The following is a 9,624-nucleotide window of genomic DNA, read 5'->3' as shown; positions in this document are numbered from 1 at the left end:
GCTAAGATGGTTTAAGCTGGGCTAGGTTAGGTTAGGATAAGCTGAGTCATGCAGGGCCCCGATTGACCAGTGGAGTCTAATAGTCTAACCTTCTAGCTAGTTTGCTGACCTAAGAGTGTAAATGCCTAGCCCCTAACCTGAGATATATACAAGAGTTGTTACATTCTTGTACAGCCACTAGTACGAGTAGCGTTTCGGGCAGGTCCCTGGAATACGATCCCCGCCGCGAAGAATCGTTTTTTCATCCAAGTACACATTTTACTGTTGCGTTAAACAGAGGCTACAGTTAAGGAATTGCGCCCAGTAAATCCTCCCCGGCCAGGATACGAACCCATGACATAGCGCTCGCGGAACGCCAGGCGAGTGTCCTACCACTACACCACCTGCTGCAATATTATTATAAAAGAAATATTACTTATTATAATCGTAAATACTAAATACCTGTTGTGTTGATTTAGGGGCGACGACGATCGTGGGATCGGATGCGAGCCACAGGTGGCCTACACCATGCTTTCTAAGGCGTCCCTCTCATAACAAAAACAAATCCGTGCATTCATACACAAACAGAGATCCCGTGGTTATGCGAATACTTGCAATTCTTTTACTTAAAATAATAACAATTAGATTAATAATAATTAACATAATTTTTACTCAAGATTCATAAAAATCATTAATACTATTTTAAAAGATTTATAAGACATCTAAAAACAGATATACAGACTTTGTGTGATATTTATTTCAACATTATATATTAATAGAATGTTGTAACTATTATTTTTAAATATTAGGTAGTTTCCAGCTACGTATATCGCATATAAACGTTGCAAAAAGATTTTAGACTGAATTAACACATTACACATTTATGGAGTAATTAACAACAAAACAATCTTTATTTTCATTGCAGAACATATATCAGAGCATACTAGTGACTCATACATTTAAAATAGTGTGATTTTTAAACAATTCGGTTGTAAACCCGCAGAACGGCCTACCCGCCAAAGACGTAACATAAGAAATGGTATATAATTCATTATTTTAAATTACATATATAATCATTAATAATTTTCGGCAGCTATCGAGGTTCTCCATAGGTAAATTCCTGTACTCTAACAAGATGCTACTTGCTGTTTAGCTGTTTAAATTCTTGGAAAATTGTAATGACCAGCGACATAAAATATAACAATGAAATAATAGTAGGTAACTGTAGGTGAACGAAAAATTAAATTCCAAATTGATTAGATGTTTTTCTAAATATAAAGATCGACCTGAAGGAATTTTATGAATTATGGACTAATATAACAAAAAAATTGGTAATTTTACTTGAAGAACAGATACCAGAAAATAGTTAGTGAGTACATTTATATTGTATAATGGGAGAAAGCCCCTGGTAGCCGCGAATTAAAATAACCACCTACATTAATTGATAACTAGGAAATAGTATCTGGAAACTTTATCTGAACGAAAACACAATACCAATTTGTTTAGATGTTTTGCTTAATATAAAGATCAACAGTAAGGAATCTTATTCATTATGGACAAATTATAAAAAAAAACGATAATTTTCATTGAGGACCATATATTAGAGCATACTTAGTCACTTATATATTAAAAGTATTGTGTATTTTGAACCATTGGGGTTGTAAACAAACAGAACGGCCTACCCGAAAAGTCGTAACATAAAATGTTGCATATGTTTGCTAATTTATTATTTGATAAATGATTATTATTAATTTACGACAACTATAGAGGTTTCCCATTAGTTAAATTACTGTAGTCTGACTAAATGCTACTACAAAACATATATAAATCCTGGGAAAGTCACAATGACCAGCGACATTAAAGCATAGAGGGTTAAATAGTAACAGGCAACTGTCGGCGAACGAAAAATTCATTTCCAAATTTATTAGATGTTTTCCTAAATATAAAGATCGATAGGCTGGAATTTTCTGGATTAAGGCCTAATTAAGGCAAAAATATATATATTTTTACTTGAAGAACATATATCAGAGCATAGTCAAAGAGTTATAGAATAATAAGAGTGTGGTATTTCATTGTATAACAAGAGATAGTCCATGGAAGCGAAAATAGACGTAGTTTTACACAAAATAACGTCCAAAAACAGCCGTAGAGTCAAACGGCAAATGTTGACGTTCTTTTTAAGAGGACAGGTTGAAGAGAGAGTGCTCTTCACCCCAACCTCGCTGCCTCAATTGCGGTTAGGCCCACCTTACCTTCTCCTGCACGTGTATACACTACAAGCTTGAGGAACCCGTCCTCAACTTAAAACACCAGGATCATTAAGTTTTCCTGAAGCGAGATGCCAACTTCGCCGTCTCCACCATTTCACTGGCGTATCTTATGCTTGTGTGTTGCGCTCTTCCTCCCCTCGTCCTTCCTACCTTACTCAGTCACACAACCGTTTCCAGGCCTTGGATCCGGACACGCCTCCCCGCCTCCTCCCCAGTTTCTTTACGTTCTGTCCCGAAGGGTCTCCCACCTAGTTCTCCATCTGGAATTCCCCCCTTCCTACCCAGTCCGCAATGTCTCCTGTGTCTTCTTTCCCATCAACCCCTGATCCTTCTTCCCAACCCTTCCCCTTCTGTCTCTTTGCCCTCCACTCCACCTGTCTGTCCAGGCTGATGTCCATTATCCTCACAGCAATCTTCATGTTGTTCGCTCCCGTTCTTCTTCTCTGGTTGAGACCATTGAGTCTGTCACCCAGTACGTTGTTGCTGGAACATCTGTCTCTCTGAGTCAGAAACGTTAGCCTGGCTCCTCTCCTTCCTTCTCCCCGGCGGGTAAGAAGGCATCGCTTTCTTTCTCGCCTCCCCCCCCCAACTCTGACTCTATCGCTATGTCCCCTCCCTTTTCGGTAGTCGGGCCCCCTGGGGCAGCTATTGAGGTTTCTTTAGCCCCTGATTTCCTCTCGATTACTGTCTTTACTGAGGTGCGCTCCCGGTTTCTGCCCCCCCACCTCCTCCTGCTGTCCTTGACAGCCCCTCTCGGTTGTCTCCTCCGGACCCCGTCCGTCTGCCTCTGGACTGTCCTCCCGCTTCATTCCCTCCATCCTTACAAAGTTTACCCCTGACCCCTAACCCTGATTTTGCTGATCCTGATCCTATGATCCTATGATCCTGATCCTGAGCGTATTTAATATACTCTGCTCTTCTTTACCTTTGTTTCTTCATTGTTCTCTGCTGCTGTCCATTCTCTTTTTGATAACGTATGTTGCTCAATGGAATCTTCGTGGATTTTATGCCAACTTCCATGAACTCTAACTTCTGATAGCACAGGTTTCACCAGTTTGTGTTTGTCACCAGGAGCCAATGCTTGGTGCTCGTTCTGGTCACTTTTATGGTTATGCCTTTCTCCACCCCCCCCCTGCAAGAGCTGGGGCCCATAACTCTACTGCTCTCCTGATTCGTACTGATATTCCCTTCATCCCCCTACTTTTTCCATCTCCTATCCACTGTTCGGCGGCCCGTGTCATTGTGAATAAATGGTATGCAGTCTGTTCCATTTATCCTCTCCCAAATGTTCTGCTTTCCCTTCCTGATCTTAAGCACCTCCTGGACTCCTTGCCAAAGCCAGTGCTCCTGTTGGGTGATTTCAACTATCGACATACCCTCTGGGGTGAAGTTCTGACAAACACCCGACGCCGCCTTCTCAAACCGTTCGTCCCCTTTTCTTCTCTATCTCTTCTGAATTCTGGTGAGCCCACATATGTGGACTCTCGAACTCGCACCCATTTCTGTCGTGAACTTTCTCTCTGCTCGTCGTCTATTTACTTAGATCTCACGTGGCGATGCTCCTGATGACGTCCATAACAGTGATCATTTCCCCATCCTCGTTTCTTTTTTCTCTCTTCACGCTCCCCTCTCCTTCCCTAGGTGGCAGTTTGCCAAGGCTGACTGGAACCTATTCACCCTCCGTGCTACTCTCCTACGACCTCTCCACTTAGCCTCTTCCTCGCGCCCTTCTCCTTTTTCATAACCGTCTTCGCCACTGCCCTCCGCTCTATTCTTCACTCTCCCTCTCGGGGCACGCGGAAGTGCATTCCCTGGTTGAATGCGGACTGTGCTCGGGCTGTCCATTGTATGCGTGTAGCATGGAAGAAACACCGACGCCGGCAGACGGCTGATTCTTTTATTTTGTTTCGAAAAGCAAATGCGGTGGGGGTGGCCTTTAGGACGATCTGTACAGCTAAACGTGAGAGTTGGAAATCTTGTTTCCACCATTTCGTTAGATACTCCTTTGCCGCAGATCTGGAAGAAGATCGGCAAGATTAAAGGTAAGTTCATTCCAGATGTGTTCCCCGGTGCTTTACGCCATCGTACTCCTGAAGTGGACCCAGTGAAGGTCGCAACCGAACTGGGTTTCATTTTTCGAATGTTCTCTCTGGTTCTCATCTTCCTCAATCCTTCCTGCTTCGTAAGCTTGTTCATGAATCTCATCCCTTAGATTTCTGCATTCCTCTCCGCCTTCCCTATAATCCCTTCTTTCTCTCTTTCTCTCTGAACTTCAGTCTGCCCTGGCCGTCTGCGGTTCTATGGCAGCGGGCTCTGATGACAATCATTATGAGGTGCTTCGCCATCTCCCTCCATGCACTTCTCGATATTTACTGAATCTGTATAACCAGGTCTGGGAGTCGTCGTCAGTCCCTGAGGACTGGCTCGATGACGTTGTGTATATATATATATATATATATATATATATATATATATATATATATATATATATATATATATATATATATATTTTGGTAGCAGTCTTTCCTGTAGACATATATTATTAAATATGACCGAAAAAGTAAGATTAATAATTCTAACACGAATTTTCTCAATCTTTCGTACATTTCTTTTCACTGTTGGAGGTAAATCAAAAATCAATTCTCCAAAATTCATTTTTATTTCTAGTCTGACGCGACACGAGCGCGTTTCGTAAAACTTATTACATTTTCAAAGACTTTAGTTTACAAATACACAACTGAATAGAACTTACGCATCTCCGATTTTATATCTACATTTGAGAGAGGTGGATGGGGTGAGGTGGCATTAATAGGGTATTAATTTCATCAACACAAGACAGAACAAGAGGTGGTATTAATAGGGTATTAATTTCATCAACACAAGACAGAACACGAAACAATGGGTATTGAATAGAAGTGATTGTAGAAAGCCTATTGGTCCATATTTCTTGATGCTTCTATATTGGACCGGAGTCTTGAGGTGGGTAGAATATAGTTGTGCATTAATTGGCTGTTGATTGCTGGTGTTGACTTCTTGATGTGTAGTGCCTCGCAAACGTCAAGCCGCCTGCTATCGCTGTATCTATCGATGATTTCTGTGTTGTTTACTAGGATTTCTCTGGCGATGGTTTGGTTGTGGGAAGAGATTATATGTTCCTTAATGAAGCCCTGTTGCTTATGCATCGTTAAACGCCTAGAAAGAGATGTTGTTGTCTTGCCTATATACTGGGTTTTTTGAAGCTTACAGTCCCCAAGAGGGCATTTGAAGGCATAGACGACGATAGTCTCTTTTAAAGTGTTCTGTTTTGTGTCTGGAGAGTTTCTCATGAGTAGGCTGGCCGTTTTTCTGGTTTTATAGTAAATTGTCAGTTGTATCTTCTGATTTTTGTCTGTAGGGATAACGTTTCTATTAACAATATCTTTCAGGACCCTTTCCTCCATTTTATGAGCTGTGGAAAAGAAGTTCCTGTAAAATAGTCTAATAGGGGGTATAGGTGTTGTGTTAGTTGTCTCTTCAGAGGTTGCATGGCGTTTCACTTTCCTTCTTATGATGTCTTCCACGAAACCATTGGAGAAGCCGTTGTTGACTAGGACCTGCCTTACCCTACAGAGTTCTTCGTCGACTTGCTTCCATTCTGAGCTGTGGCTGAGAGCACGGTCGACATATGCGTTAACAACACTCCTCTTGTACCTGTCTGGGCAGTCGCTGTTGGCATTTAGGCACATTCCTATGTTCGTTACTAACATGTAGATATAAAATCGGAGATGCGTAAGTTCTATTCAGTTGTGTATTTGTAAACTAAAGTCTTTGTAAATGTAATAAGTTTTACGAAACGCGCTCGTGTCGCGTCAGACTAGAAATAAAAATGAATTTTGGAGAATTGATTTTTGATTTACCTCCAACAGTGAAAAGAAATGTACGAAAGATTGAGAAAATTCGTGTTAGAATTATTAATCTTACTTTTTCGGTCATATTTAATAATATATATATATATATATATATATATATATATATATATATATATATATATATATATATATATATTTCGTACCTAATAGCCAGAACGCACTTCTCAGCCTACTATGCAATGCCCGATTTGCCTAATAAGCCAAGTTTTCATGAATTAATTGTTTTTCGACTACCTAACCTACCTAACCTAACCTAACCTAATTTTTTCGGCTACCTAACCTAACCTAACCTATAAAGATAGGTTAGGTTAGGTTAGGTAGGGTTGGTTAGGTTCGGTCATATATCTACGTTAATTTTAACTCCAATAAAAAAAATTGACGTCATACATAATGAAATGTGTTGTTTTATCATTTCATAAAAAAATTAGAGAAAATATATTAATTCAGGAAAACTTTGCTTATTAGGCAAATCGGGCCTTGCATAGTAGGCCGAGAAGTGCGTTCTGGCTACTAGGTACGACATATATATATAAATATATATATATATATATATATATATATATATATATATATATATATATATATAAACATATATATATACGACATATACTACGACATATATATATAAATATATATATATATATATATATATATATATATATATATATATATATATATATATATATATATATATATATATATATATAATTAAATGAATAGCTTTATCATTTCATTAGAGAAATATTATTTGTGGATTTGTTCATTTGATACATCACGCTATTGCGATTTCTGTGTGTAATGAAATAAGGGCAAAGAGGTAGAACGATGCTATTGACATAGCTCGAGTGCATGGGGGAAATTGTGTAAAATCCTGGTTTATATCTCGTAGAGGCTGCAGGATCTAAGTAAGTTCAGTAGAACTACTGGTTGCAATTCGTTTACCATGTCGTAGCTCAGTCGATTAATGTCTGGGATGCTCTCGGACATAGGTTCGAATCCTCGTCACGGCCCTTGAGGATTTGTTCATTTAACTATAATCGAGTTCAGACAGTACGAGAGAGGAATGCAAAGAGAGGAGCGTGGGCCAATCCGCTCCCCAGGAAGTATGGGACAAAACCTAAAGTAGGTTAAGGGCCTTAGAGCATTCAACTCGGAGGTAAGAGATATGGGGCGACCAAGACAAACGAGTGTCAAACATTAACCCCAAAAGCTTAGTGGAATCTTTGTACGCAAGGGGATGACCATAAAACGACAAAGAGGGACGAAGAAAGACATGCTTCCGAGTAAAAGTCAGAGCACAAGTCTTGGTTGAAGAAAACTTGAAGCAGTAATTGGTGGCCCAAGACGACACGGCAGCAATCGCAAATTGAAGCCGCCGTTGAAGGAGAGGCGAATCATCACTTCGACAGCAAAGAGTAAAATCATCGACATAGGGCGCAGTGAAGAAGCCAAAATGAAAGGACGAAAGAAGACCATTGAGGGCAACCAGATAAAAGAGTAGTGCTCAGAACACTACTATGGGGTACACCTTCGTATTGCCGAAAAGAGATAGAGAGAGAGGCACCAAACTTCTCTCTAAAAGGAACGACGAGAGAATAAGCAATGGAGGACGGGAGAGAGAGATTACCACGAAGGCCAAAAGAACGAAATTGGGACAGAATATGGTATCTCAAGGTGGTGTCATAAACCTTTTCCAGGTCAAAAAGGACAGCAACAACAGGGGGTCTTCGCAGCAAAAACAGTACGAATATATAACTCCAAGTTCACAAGGACACGAGTCGTGCTGCGGCACTTGCGAAAACGAGATTGAGAAGGGTATAAGTGGTGATAGTGTTCCAAGAACCACATCAGACGAACATTGACCATACGTTCAAAGAGTTTGCAGACACAACTCATGAGAGCAATAGGGCGAAAGTTCTTATGGGATGTCTGGAGAGACCCCGGATTCTGAACAGGGAGTACAATGTCATGGAGCCAGTCCTCAGGGACTGACGACGACTCCCAGACCTGGTTATACAGATTCAGTAAATATCGAGAAGTGCATGGAAGGAGATGGCGAGGCACCTCATAATGATTGTCATCAGAGCCCGCTGCCATAGAACCGCAGACGGCCAGGGCAGACTGAAGTTCAGAGAGAGAGAAAGAAGGGATTATAGGGAAGGCGGAGAGGAATGCAGAAATCTAAGGGATGAGATTCAAGAACAAGCTTACGAAGAAGGAAGGATTGAGGAAGATGAGAACCAGAGAGAACATTCGAAAAGTGGGAGCCCAGTTCGGTTGCGACCTTCACTGGTTCCACTTCAGGAGTACGATGGCGTAAAGCACCGACAAACACATCTGGAATGAACTTACCTTTAATCTTGTGGATCTTCTTCCAGATCTGCGGCAAAGGAGTATCTAACGTAATGGTGGAAATAAGATTACCAACTCTCACGTTTAGCTGTACAGATGGTCCTAAAGGCCACCCCACCGAATTTGCTTTTCGAAACAAAATAAAAGAATCAGCCGTCTGCCGGCGTCGGTGTTTCTTCCAGGCTACACGCATACAGTGGACAGCCCCAGCACAGTCCGCATTCCACCAGGGAATGCACTTCCGCGTGCATCGAGAGGGAGAGTGAGGAATAGAGCGGAGGGCAGTGTCGAAAACGGTTATGAAAAAGAAGAAGGGCGCGAGGAAGAGGCAAAGTGGAGAGGTTAGGTTAGGTATACACTGTAACTGGCACTCAAACACTTCATCCAGAGTCGTATTCTTCAATATTTCAAAGACACTGAAACGCATGTCCACCTCTAACGACTGAGGCAACTCAAGTGGCGTTACGACCTCATGCTAGCATCACTTCACGTCACCAAAATAACGACATCCTATTTCCACTAACATCGATAAGATGCCAAACCTCTACCTGTATTCTTAAATCACTCACTGACATTTATTATATTTTTTCTCTGTCCTTCCAATTTCTGGTCAGATATGCAGAATAACTCATCAGATAGACTCCTTCTTCCAGGCTACCTGGGGTCATTACATAAGAAACAGCCAAAATTAAATTTCGACTACCACATGATGGAAAGGATTAAAGAACTTCAGAGCCACGAGGCACTGCAAGAGTCAACTACAACAACAAAGGAAGATTGACAATGAGAAAACAGTTGACGGAGAAGATACAAAATTTCATAAAGTACTGCCATGAAGATGCTAGTTTCTTAGGGCAGGTGAGACATATACGTTTTGTCAGGAAATATAACGGAATAGCCTACACTATTGGGAGACACAGACCCATCTGTGAAGAATGAAATGGAGTTAAAGAGTGAAAAAAGTGAGCAAGGAACATGCATTTCAGAACTGGAGAAAGAGTAAAAGCTTTTGTCATACTGGTTTTACAAAACACAGAAAGAGTTTTGGGGCATCCATGGGGACATCCTTTGCTCTGTGGAGGGTGCCTCCATGGGGGCAAGGATGGAATGACACG

General features: G+C 41.0%; 1 long non-coding RNA gene across 1 annotated transcript in view; it reads right to left on the bottom strand.

The window, feature by feature from the left end:
- Positions 1 to 558, bottom strand: part of LOC138352538 (uncharacterized) — an 11,560-nt gene extending 11,002 nt beyond the window's left edge. The window contains exon 1 of the long non-coding RNA XR_011222818.1: positions 442 to 558. This is a non-coding gene — a long non-coding RNA (uncharacterized lncRNA). The remainder of the gene's footprint in view (positions 1 to 441) is intronic.
- Between the last annotated feature and the right edge of the window lie 9,066 nt (positions 559 to 9,624).

The sequence above is a fragment of the Procambarus clarkii genome, chromosome 54 (assembly GCF_040958095.1).
Source record: "Procambarus clarkii isolate CNS0578487 chromosome 54, FALCON_Pclarkii_2.0, whole genome shotgun sequence".
Lineage (NCBI taxonomy): Eukaryota > Metazoa > Arthropoda > Malacostraca > Decapoda > Cambaridae > Procambarus > Procambarus clarkii.
This window is presented reverse-complemented; position numbering and strand designations above follow the sequence as displayed.